We start from the raw sequence: 12,525 nt of genomic DNA on the forward strand, positions 1-12,525 counted from the left end.
CCTCTGATTAATGTCTGGAAATAATCTAGACTCCCCAGACAAGTGTGCTTACCATTGATCTTGGTAAGGTAGCTCTTGACAAATTAGCATTTCTATAACTGGGTTACATTCCTACAGAGTTATTATTTGTATTAACAAGACAGTAAATGCTTCAGCTTTAGTAAATGTTTCAGCTTTAGTTTATTGAAGCTAGCAATTTGGAAACTGCATAAACCTCTGCAGAACCACTTCTCTCTATGGGGATGGCACAGTTTGGAATACGGTAATGTTGACACATGCAAAAATTAGAACAGAATAAATAATGTGGCAGAAATCAATTTTAAATATTTATCACTTAGATTATTGGAGCAAAAGGCAATCAACACCACAACAACATCCCATATAAGCTTGCTGTTAGCAACTTTATCTTTTCTCACTCTCCTAAGCAATATTTGTTCACATTGGAACAATACTGTTATTGCCAAGTGCTGATCTACTGATTGTATCACTCGATTTAACTATATTTTTACTTGATCTGCACTTACAATTTTTTCATTAATTTTCTCTCTCCAGTAATATTTTTTTTAAAACTTTTACTTTTTCTATTTAGGGACAACACCCATATTTCTAATCTGCAAAAATTTAGCCAAACTCTCTAGATGGAATCATATTAATGCTTTCCTGCCATATGTGCTTTTCCATTTATCTTAGACCTGCTTAGCCAAACCAAGAGCGTCACTAACTTACACTCCAATCTCTATTCAATCATGCCCACTTTGCCACAGTCTCTAAATCTAATTAGCATTTTTTGTAAGTAAATAATAAGTTTAACACATAACTAAAGCTGGCCTGGAGAAATGACCTTGGATTTATCTTCACACAAATAGTATACTTAGAAAATACTGACAAGATAACCTGTGAATATTGAGGGCAAGGAGACTTTAACCTATGTTTATTGGAAATTCTTGATTTGTGGGCACACCCCAGAGTTAGGTAAGCCATGTTTGATATGTAAGTTTGAGTTGACATGACCCTAACCTTATATATACAAAGCACACTGGCAACCATATGTTCTTGTTTCTCTGTGTCAAGTTCACAAACACACTCATACATACATAAACATACATCTAGGCTCTCATCTGAATAAACCACACAATGTTTATAGGGTGGTTGGTGCAAAATAAGAGTGTTTCAGTAGCTATTAGACTTTCAATGAAATGATAATAATTTTCAAGATTTACCACTAGATTAAAATTCTTTGTATTCTGTGTCATTAATCTACTACTTTAACATGACACCATAACTTATAGCTTTATATTTATTTTCTTATTTTTTCATTCTCAAGCATGAATTGCCAGCACAAAGGACAAAGAAATGAAAAGAAAAATCCATATGCCAAATATAAATCTTCTCAAGTTATCTGGAAAGAAACACATGTAGTACCAGAATCTTAAAAATTCCTACTAGGAAGCTATCCTGAGTAACTTCTTCATGTTAACACTCTTTTAAATACAGTGTAATCAATTTTGCCCTCTCATTGTCATCTTAAATTAATTATCAGAATTTATTATTATAAATAAAATCTTGTATGATTTATCTAAACAATAGCTTTTTCAGAACATCTGAACCTTAGTATACAAATTTTGTTTTGAAATTAATAATAGTATTCAAGTGATTGGAATTGAAAGGCTGTCATGGCATGGCTGTGAGTATTTAACGTTACTGCAATGTTTGATTTACTGAAATATCTGTGTTTAAAAGAGAACTTCTTGACTTATCCTAAAGACATCAATTGTTAGTCCCCAAATAACACATTATTTGGTAGACAATATTCCTAGGAAATTTATTAGCTAAGATTTGGTCTATTTTGATGGGATATTTTAAACTTTCTACTAAAATATATGTGTAGAAAAGAGTATGCAGTATAATTGTACAGCTTAATTAATTTGCCATCCAAACAACACAGCAGCTAATCAACACACACACAGGTTGTAATACAAATATTACAAGCATTCCAAAAACAACCCAGGTGCCTTATTTCCATGACAATCTCCTACATGAGTTTCAATGACTAACTCATTTTCAGATCATAGGTTAGTAAATACACATCAGATATGGATGTGGCAATTTCAAAATGGAAATAACTGGCAAGATAGAATACTGCATCCACAATGATATAATTACATGCTAATGTAATAATCAGTGAAAATGGAATATTCACTAAATTCTGCCACCCTCTGGGCCATTACAGAGATACAAAATTATTCCAAAGTAATAAAATATATTCAAAGTATTTTTATCATATGGAATCAAGTTAGAAATCAGTAATAAAAATCGATAGAAAAAGTCCAGCTGTTTGGAAATTAAGCAATGTCCTTCTAAATAATCCATAATTCAAAAATAAATCAATATGAAATTAGAAAATGCATTTATGTGAGTAATAAGAAGGATGAAGAATGCCAAACTTGTGCTCTTGTGACTTATAAGGAAGTTTAGAGTAAAAAGCAATATATGAGAATTGAAGAAGGCTGAAAATCAATAGATTATATATCACAAGAGCTAGATCAAGGAGATGAATCAAGCTCCAGAAGAGTAAAGAAAAATTAATGAGATTAAGGGCAGAAAAACACCAAAATAGAAAGCAAACAGGCAATAGGAAATATTAACAAATATTAGTAATTTGAAATAGTTAGTATGATTGAAACCCTCCTGGCAAGATTAATCAAGAATTAGAGATAACACAAAATGCTAAATCTAAAAGACACACTGCTATTTTAAAAATAAAATACCTAAAAAATAAAGACTTACAAAATAAGAAGAACATATTACTAACACACAACAATGAATTTGATGTTTCAAATAAAATGTTCATCTGATTAGTAAGAATCTTGTGCAAATATGTAGTCACAAAGAGAAAAAAATTATACAGTTCATTTTTATAAACTTAAAAAAAAACATAAAAATAAAGTACATTTTTCAGAAGGAGCAGCATTTGGGGAGAAGAGGTTGGAGGTGGTCATAAGGAAGGGTTCTATTATGCCAGTCCTATTCTGCTTCTGTGTCTGAATCCTGTACTATTGTAGAGTAATAATATGGGCAATTTACTGAATATATATTATGCATCAATATAGTGTTATACTCTTTGGATTGAGACAGTATCCCTGAGTTCATGGCTCTGTGAATCTACTAATAGTAACAAATATGCAAATAAGGGTTTGCGAGAAGACATTTTTAAAAGTAAAAACATGTCCCATTTTTCCTGCTATTCATATGCTTGCTCAAAAGTTTGTTAATGATCGAGGTTCTAGAGTTCATTTCAATATCTGGCTAAACCAATTTCCTTTTTTGATCTATGACTATTTTTTTTAGTTATTATCAACTCTTTAGAATTATCTTCTATGGTTCTATAGAATAAATATAAATAAATAATACATAATAAATATAAACATAAGTACTTCTTGATAGAATCTGTGACAGAACTTTGTCAAGAAAAATGTTTACCTGTCCTTAGGGCATTAATCTCAAAGTACCAGGTAACACAAATTCTTCAACATAGCTTGCCAGGAAATATATAGACCACTCTTTTTAGTGATGCATATTTCAACTTTCAGAAATAATGATGCCATATATGATATTTCATATTTCTCCATTTGATATCTCTAACATAATACCTTTTCTTTTTAGCCCAACACAGTATTGAAAACTGAACTATTTTGGGTTTCAAAAGAATATGGCAACGTTTATTGTATAAGAACTTCATGGTCTTAAAGAGATCTAACAAAATTTCACATACAACTTTCCATGTTGCAAAAATGAGAAACAACTAATTTATGCCAATCCACAAAGATTAAAGTAGAAACAAAAATGTAATGCAGTGTGACCACAAATGCCTATGAATAATTGAGTCTGTGTCCTGAAATCCCAACAATAAAACGATGAGGAAAATCTAATAATATTTTGGAAGATTCTGATTTTACTACAATAATTTTTTGATCCACTATGAAATTACCAAAAATTCTCTAAAATTCTACATTTTTCCATCAAAGCAGAAAAGAGTTAAAATGAAAGAAGAAATTATAAAGATTCAATAATGTAAGTGACTTTAGTGAGGGTCTCAAAGAGAAAAAGCACACATCATCAAAATATTCTCAAATAAGCCTCTAAAAAGATAAACAGAGAGACCTCAGGACCTGGCACAGAGCATATGAAATATGAAGTTCAAATAGCTACTCACCCCTGTCCTCTGAATTGGAAGACCTGATTCCAGTCCTTCTATTTCAGCAAAACATAACAAAAAGAAAAGCAGAGTCTTAGAAAATATTCAGTAGTAAAAATAACAAAGAACTAAACTTTGGTACCATTACCATTATTTACTGTACACATGCAGTGTTCCCTTCTTTTAGTTCAACATTACTGAGACGTTCAGTACCCATCACAGTTGCTTGTCCCCTTCTTAATTCAATCCTTTTCATTTTCTAATTTATTACACAAGAACATATTTCCCATATACATGTATATATAGTCATATTTATGACTCTGTTCAAAGTGACCAAAATAAAGCAAAATGGATCACTGATCATAAAGGTACATACTGCCATATAAGATAGGACACTAATGCCCTTTTCTGTGAAAAAGAAAAAAGCATGCTAACAGTGGCATTATTATGTTACGCAGGGGTCACCAAATAGAGCCAGGCTCTGAGAGTCTTATTTGTCTTATTAGAGGGGCATTCATATGGACCTCAGATTGACATCTGGAATGAGTCCTTCAGCATCCTCAGACAGTTGTGCTCATCATTGATCCAGACAAGCACCCTCCCAACAAATAAGCATTTCCACAGCCAGGCTTATTTCCTTCAGGCTTATCTACTGCACTATGAATAAAGAACAGTACATGGTAGAGTAGACATTCTATTTAGTACCTGAATAATGGAATTCTTACATATATAACTGGAAAAAAGTGACCTTGGATTGTTCTAATAAAATTAGATAAAATCTATTGGGAAAACACAGAAAAAACTTAATCAACTAAAAATTTGAAGAGTAATTAGTTTAGCAAAATTATATGTAGTATAATTACAGTACAAATATAAGTAGAAGCATCTATGTTCTGAATGTTCCAGATATAGTTTAAAAATATCAATGTTTAGCACACTTGTATTTAACTACAAGATTATTGTCATTCAATACAAAATAGTGAAAAAAGGAATTACAGCAATGACTCTCCAAAATTATTCAGGTTACTTTTAAAAAACGTTTTAAAAAGGGAAGAAACAATAATGAATTCCTTGAACCATGTAGAGACATTCACAAGAAAAACTATATCTATCATAAAAATATTCTTCCTTGAGTCTCTGAACGATCTCACATTGACTACTGACATCACTAGTCATAAAACACATAAGAATTTCGAATGTACCAGAGTAGCTGCTCACTTTTCTTCCCTGAAAATAACTTGTTCACTTGAAAGAACAGTAACTTGTTCTAGTTTTTGACCTGCAGCAAAAAATCACAAAGAAAATAGATCAGATCATACAATGAATTAAATTAATTAAAAATAAAGCATAACATTGGTTCCATTTTAATTAATCATATAGGCTTTCCTTGCCACAAACATCACAGTTGCTTCATCCATTGTCACCCTTGCCATTTCATTTATCCACTTGTTTCCTCTCTGAGTTTTTTACTTTTTGCAAATTGCCTATAATCCTCTGTACTGAGCTATGCAAATAAGTGACACAGCAGTTATCTCAAATGGAAAGTTCTAAAGTTGTATTCCATCCAATAAAGACTTTATAAATATCTTATGATGTAAAAGTACCTCTGATTTAAAAATGCAAGACACATGGTAAGAGTACTGTGCGATTATTGAGGAGGTTAAAAATTAAGCCAGTTCTGAGAGTTTTGTCTTATTAGAAGGCCGCTCAGCAGGATCTCAGTAACCTTGATACTTATGCTCATCCTTGATCCAGACAGGACAACTACCAACAAATAAACGTTCCTTACACACACTTATGCTCTTGACAATTTACCACTTTCATCCAACTTATAGTGGAAAATGGCACAGGTGGACATTTGACTTGATTTTAGTAACACTGGTTATAATGGCAACTCGGGAAGCTTCCCAGTATTCTTCTGTCTAGAATGATACATGAAGTGATATTGCACTGGGGCAATTTTCAATGCTGATATATTTATCCAGTATGATAGAAACAAAGAAACAGTAGTTAACTGTGAACTTGGGTAATATCACTTAAAAGATTATTAAAGTATGCAAAGTATACAATGTGATACTCCTTTTATCCAATAGATCTGTACTCCCTAGCCACAGAATATATGTGTTCATATAGAAACCATAGGATAAAAAAACCCCCACAAAACAACCAGGAAACAATTAACAAAGTGGCAATAAGTACATAACTATCAATAATTACTTTAATTGTAATAGACTGAATGTTCCACTCAAAAGACATAGAATGGCACTGAATAGATACAAAAAAAGACCCATACATATGCTGCCTACAAGAGACTCATTTCACATCTAAAGATACATACAGACTGAAAATGAGGAATGAAAAAATGTATTCAATGCAAATGGAAACAAAAGAAATCTGGAGTAGCAATACTTGTATCAGACAAAATAGACAATAAAACAAAGACTGTAACAAGAAACAAAGAAGGACATTATATAATGATTAAGTGATCAACCTAGTAATAAGATATAACAATTGAAAATATCTATGCAAACGACATAGGACCATCTAAATACATAAAGCATATATTAACGAACATAAAGAAAGAAACTGAGAGTAATATAATAATAGTACAGGGCTTTAACATCACACTTACCTCAATGGACAGATTAACCATACAGAAAATCAATAAGGAAACACTAAGCTTAAATGAAACATTAGATCAGGTGGCCTTAATAGATATATGTAGAACATTCCATAAAAAAGCAACAGAATAAACATTATTTTCAAATGCACATGGAACATTCTGCAGGATAGATCACATGCTAGGCCACAAAACAAGTCTCAATAAATTTAATAAAATTGAAATCAGATCAAGCATTTTTTGCAACCACAGTGATATGACACTAGAAATAAATTACAAGAAAAAAATAGCAAAAAATGCAAAAACATGGAGTCTAAACAATATGCTACTAAATAGCCAAAGAGGTACTAAAAATATACCTGGAGACAAATGAAAACATAAACACAATTTTCCAAAATCTTTGCAGCAAAAGCAGTTCTAAGAAGGAAGTTTATAGTAGGCTATACAAACTTACTTTAGAAAACCAACAAAGAAATCTCAAAGAGTATAACCTTACACCTAAAGGAACTAGAAAAAGAGCAAACAAACCCAAAAGTTATTAAAAGAAATAATAACATAAGAGCAGAAATTAAAAAACATAGAGACTAAGAAACAATAGAAAATTCAATGAGACCAAGAATCATCAAGAAAGAAAGAGAGCAGACCAAATAAATAAAATCAGTAATAAAAATGAAAAGTTACAATCAGCACCACAGAAATACAAAAGGTCATAGAGATTACTATGAACAACTATACACCAATAAAATGGAAAACCTAGAAGAAATGAATAAATTCCTAAAAACATACAATCTGTCAAGATTGAATCAGGAAAAAATAGAAAGTATAAACACCCAATTACCAGTAATAAAATTGAATCATTAATGTTAAAACTCCTAACAAACAAAAGTCAAGGACTAGATGGCTTCACAGGTGAATTCTACTAAACATTTAAAGAAAAGTTAATGCTCATCCTTCTCAAACTATTTCAAAAAATTGAAGAGGAAAGTACGTTTTCAAACCCATTCTACAAGGCCAACATCACCTTGATACCAAAATCAGACAAAGACAATATAAAAAAAGGAAAATTACAGGTCAATATAACTGATGAACATAGATGTAAAAATTCCCAAAAATATATTAGCAAACTGATTTCAACAATACACCAAAAGGATCACACTTGACCATAATCAAGTGGGATTTATCCCAGGGATGCAAGGATGGTTCAATATTAACAAATCAATCAATGTGATACTCCTCATTATCAAATTGAGGAATAAAAATCATATCACCTTCTCAATAGATACAGAGAAAGCTTTTGACAAAATTCAACATCTATTTAATATAAAATACCAACAAATTAGGTATAGAGGGAATGTAACATAATAAAGGCCATTTATGACAAACCCACAGCCAACATCTTATTCAATGGTGAAAAACTAAAATCATCATCTCTAAGATAAGGAGCAAGGCAGGGATGCCCATTCTTACCACTTTTATTTAGCATTGTATTGGAATATCTAGCCACAGCAATCAGACAAAAAAAAAAAGGAAATTAAATTGGAAAGGAGTAAATCTGTCACTGTTTGTAGATGACAGGATACTATATATAAAAAATCCTAGGGGGCTTCCCTGGTGGTGCAGTTGTTGGGAGTCCACCTGCCGATGCAGGGGATGCGGGTTCGTGACCCGGTCCGGCAAGATCCCACATGCCGCGGAGCGGCTGGGCCCGTGAGCCATGGCCTCTGAGCCTGCACGTCCGGAGCCTGTGCTCTGCAATGGGAGAGACCACAACAGTGAGAGGCCCGCATACAGAAAAAAAAAGTCCTAAAGATTCCACCAAACAACTACTAGAACTCTTCTATGACTTCAATAAAGTTGAAGGATACAAAATTCACACACACAAATCTGTTGTATTTATATACACTGATAACAAACTATCAGAAAGAGAAATTATGAAAACAGTCATTTACAATTGCATCAAAAAAATAACATACCCAGGCATAAATCTAACCATGGAAGTAAAAGATTTGTACTAAAAATTCTATAAGACATCAATGAAAAAAGTTGAAGATGACATAAATAAATGGAAATATACTCCATGCTTATAGATTGGAAGAATTAATATTTTTAAAATGATCATAGTACCCAAGCCAAACTTAGATTCAATTCAATCCCTATCAAAATACCAATGGCATTTTTTACAGAACAAGAAGAAATAATTCTAAAATTTTATTTAAAACTTAAAAAAAAGCCAAAACAATCTTTAGAAAAAGAACAAAGCTAGAAGTATCATGGTACCTAATTTCAAACTATAATACAAAGCTACAGTAATCAAAACAGTATGGTACTGGCACAAAAACAGACACAGAGGTCAACTGAACAAAATACAGAGCCCAGAAATAAGCCCATGCTTATATGATCAATTAATCTACAACAAAGGAAGAAAGAATATACAGTGGAGGAAAAGACAGCCTCTTCAATAAATGTTTTTTGGAAAACCAGACAGCTACATGCAAAAGAATAAAAATGAACAACTTCCTCACATCATATACAAAAATTAAAAAATTAATTAAAGACTTAAATGTAAAAGCACAAACCATAAAACTCCTAGAAGAAAACCTAGACAGTACATTCTTTGACATCATTCTTAACAATGTTTATTTGGATTTGTCTCAGGCAAGGTATAAAAAGCAAAAAAAAAAAAAAAAAAGGGTGGGTGGGACTACATCAAACTAAAAGCTATTGCATAGTGAAGAAAACTATCAACACAATGAAAAGGCAGCCTAATAAATGGTAGAAGATATTTTCAAATGATATATCTGATAAGAAGTTAATATCAAAAGTATGTAACAAACTCATACAACTGAACATCAGAAAAACCAAACCACCCAATTAAAAAACGAGCAGAGGACCTGAACAGCCATTTTTCCAAAGAAGATATACAGATGGACAACAGATACATAAAAAGATGCTCAACATTACTAAACATCAGGGAAATGCAATTTAAAAACATGAGATACCACCTCACACCTATCAGAATGACATTAAATAATCAAAACAACAACAAATAAGTGTTGGTGAGTATGTGGTGAAAAGTGAACTCTTGGGACTTCCCTGGTGGCATAGTGGTTAAGAATCTGCCTGCCAATACAGGTGACATGGGTTTGAGACCTGGTCTGGGAAGATCCTACATGCAGTGGAGCAGCTAAGTCCGTGCACCACAACTACTGATCCTGTGCTCTAGAGCCCATGAGCCACAACTACTGAGCCTGTGTGCCACAACTACCGAAGCCCGCACACCTAGAGCCTGTGCTCTGCAACAAGAGAAGACAATTCAATGAGAAGCCTGCACACCACAGTGAAGAGTAGCACATGCTCACCATAACTAGAGAAAGCCTGTGCCCAGCAATAAAAACCTAATGCAGCCAAAAAATAAGAAATTTATTTTAAAAAAATCATTGAAAAAAATAAAGAAAAGTGAACCCTCATGCACTGTTGGTGGGATTGCAAATTGGGGCAGCCACTATGGAAAACAGTATGGAGGTTCCTCAAGATATTTAAAATACAACTGTTATATAATCCAGCAATTTAACTTCTGAGTATTTACACAAAGAAAAAAAACTCTAATTCAAAAAAATATAGATGTACCCCAATATTTATTGCAGCATTATTTATATGGCCAAGATGTGGAAACAGTATAAGTGTCCATTGATAGGTGAATGAATAAAAACAATATGGTATATGTATGCAATGGAATATTATTCATCCATAAAAAGAATGAAATCTTGACATTTATGAAAACATGGATGGACCTATAGGGCATTATGCTAAGTGAATTAAATCAAATAGATAAAGACAAATACCATATGATCTCAATTATCTTTGGACTCAATTAACAATACAAACAAAAAACCAAAATAAAAACAGACTCACAGATACAGAGAAAAAAATGGGTGGTTTCCAGAGGGATGGTGGGTGGGGGATGGGCAAAATAGGTGAAGGGAATTAAGAGGTATAAATTTTCAATTATAAACTAAATAAACGACTGGAATGTAGTATATAGCATAAGGAATATGGTCAATAACATTGTAATAAATTTATATGAGGACAAATTGTTACTAGATTTATTGTGATTATTTCATAATGTATGTAATAAATGTCAAATGACTATTAGTACACCTGATACTAATATAATATTATACATCAATTGTATTTCAATAAAAAATAAAATATATTAAAAGCTACAGTGACACCATTTTATGTAAGGGACTTGAGCATCCCAGGATTCTATTATCCTCATGGGTCCTGGAAAAAATCCCCTGTGGACACCGAGGGGCAACTGTACTTACTGCTCTGAAGCTAGCATGGTTGCTGAATGCTTATTCAGAAAATATCTTCACAGGAGTGGAATGGCTATTCAGGGGCTGAGCTGCCCAGTTCAGTCTTTCAGATGTCTCATGTGGTGAAAGCTGAACTGACCTGAGGGAGCCAGCAGCCTGGATGCAAGGCTGATGGTGTAGTAGAAGGACCTGATCTCACCTACTCTCATGAAAACACCAAAATCACAACAAACTGCTGAACAGCCATTGACAAAAAAACCTGGAACCTAGAGAAAGGATATTCTACTTCTGAAGAGGAAGCCACAACAAGATGGTAGGACAGGCACATTCATGATACAATCAAATCCCATAGCCACCAGGTGGGTGACCCACAAACTGGAAAATAATTATACTGAAGAGTTTCTCCCACAAGAGTGAGAGTTCTGAGCCCCACGTCAGGCTCCCTAGTCTGGGGTCTGGCATTGGGTGGAGGAGCCCCCACAGCATTTGGCTTTGGAGGCCAGTGGGGCTTGATTGCAGGAACTCCACAAGTTTTGGGGAAACAGAAACTACACTCTTGGAGGGTGCACATAAACTCTTGTGTACACCAGGACCATGGGAAAAAGGAGTGACTTCAGAGGAGCCTGGGCCAGACCTACCTGCTGGACTTGGAGGGTCTTCTGAGGAGGCCTGAGGTGACTGTGGCTCACTAAGGTGACAAGGACACTGGTGGTGGAGGTACTGGGGAGTACTCATTGGCATGAGCTGTTCTAGAGGCCATTTAGATATCAAGATGTGGCCCCACCCAAGAGCCCTTAGGCTCCAGTGCTAGGATGCCTCAGACCAAACAACCAACAGGTCCAGAACACAACTCCACCCATTAGCAGATAGGCTATTTAGAGTCTTTCTGAGGCCACAGCCACCACTAAACACACACCTTGTCATGGCCCTGTCCACCAGAGAGACAAAACCCAGCTTCACCCATCAGAGGGCAGGCACCAGTCCCTCCAACCAGGTAGTCTGAACAAGCCTCATCCACAAGGGGGCAGACACCAGAAGCAAGAGGAACTACAATCTTGCAGTTTGCAGATTAGTTAGACAAAATAAGATGGCAGAGGAATATGTTCCAGATGAAGGAACAAGATAAAACTCCAGAGGAACAACTAAGTGAAGGGGAGATAGGCAATGTACCTGAAAAAGAATTCAGACTAATGATAATAAAGATGATCCAAGATATCAGAAAAAGAATAGAGGCATGGACTGAGAAGATACAAGAAATGTTTAATGAAGAGCTAGAATATATAAAGAAAAAATAGAGATGAACAATAAAATAATTGAAATGAAAAATACACCAGAAGGAATCAATAGCAGAATAAATGAGGCAGAAGAACAGATAAATGAGCTGGAAGACA

At 33.8% G+C, this 12,525-nt stretch overlaps 1 non-coding gene across 1 annotated transcript; it reads right to left on the reverse strand.

Moving 5' to 3' along the window:
• Nucleotides 1-4,715: 4,715 nt before the first annotated feature.
• Nucleotides 4,716-4,782, reverse strand: LOC114905443. The gene has a single exon (XR_003796268.1). It is a non-coding gene; the product is annotated as a small nucleolar RNA SNORD109A (small nucleolar RNA).
• Nucleotides 4,783-12,525: the final 7,743 nt, after the last annotated feature.

Source organism: Monodon monoceros, unplaced genomic scaffold, assembly GCF_005190385.1.
Source record: "Monodon monoceros isolate NGI ecotype Baffin Bay Population unplaced genomic scaffold, NGI_Narwhal_1 Super_Scaffold_21, whole genome shotgun sequence".
Taxonomy (NCBI): domain Eukaryota; kingdom Metazoa; phylum Chordata; class Mammalia; order Artiodactyla; family Monodontidae; genus Monodon; species Monodon monoceros.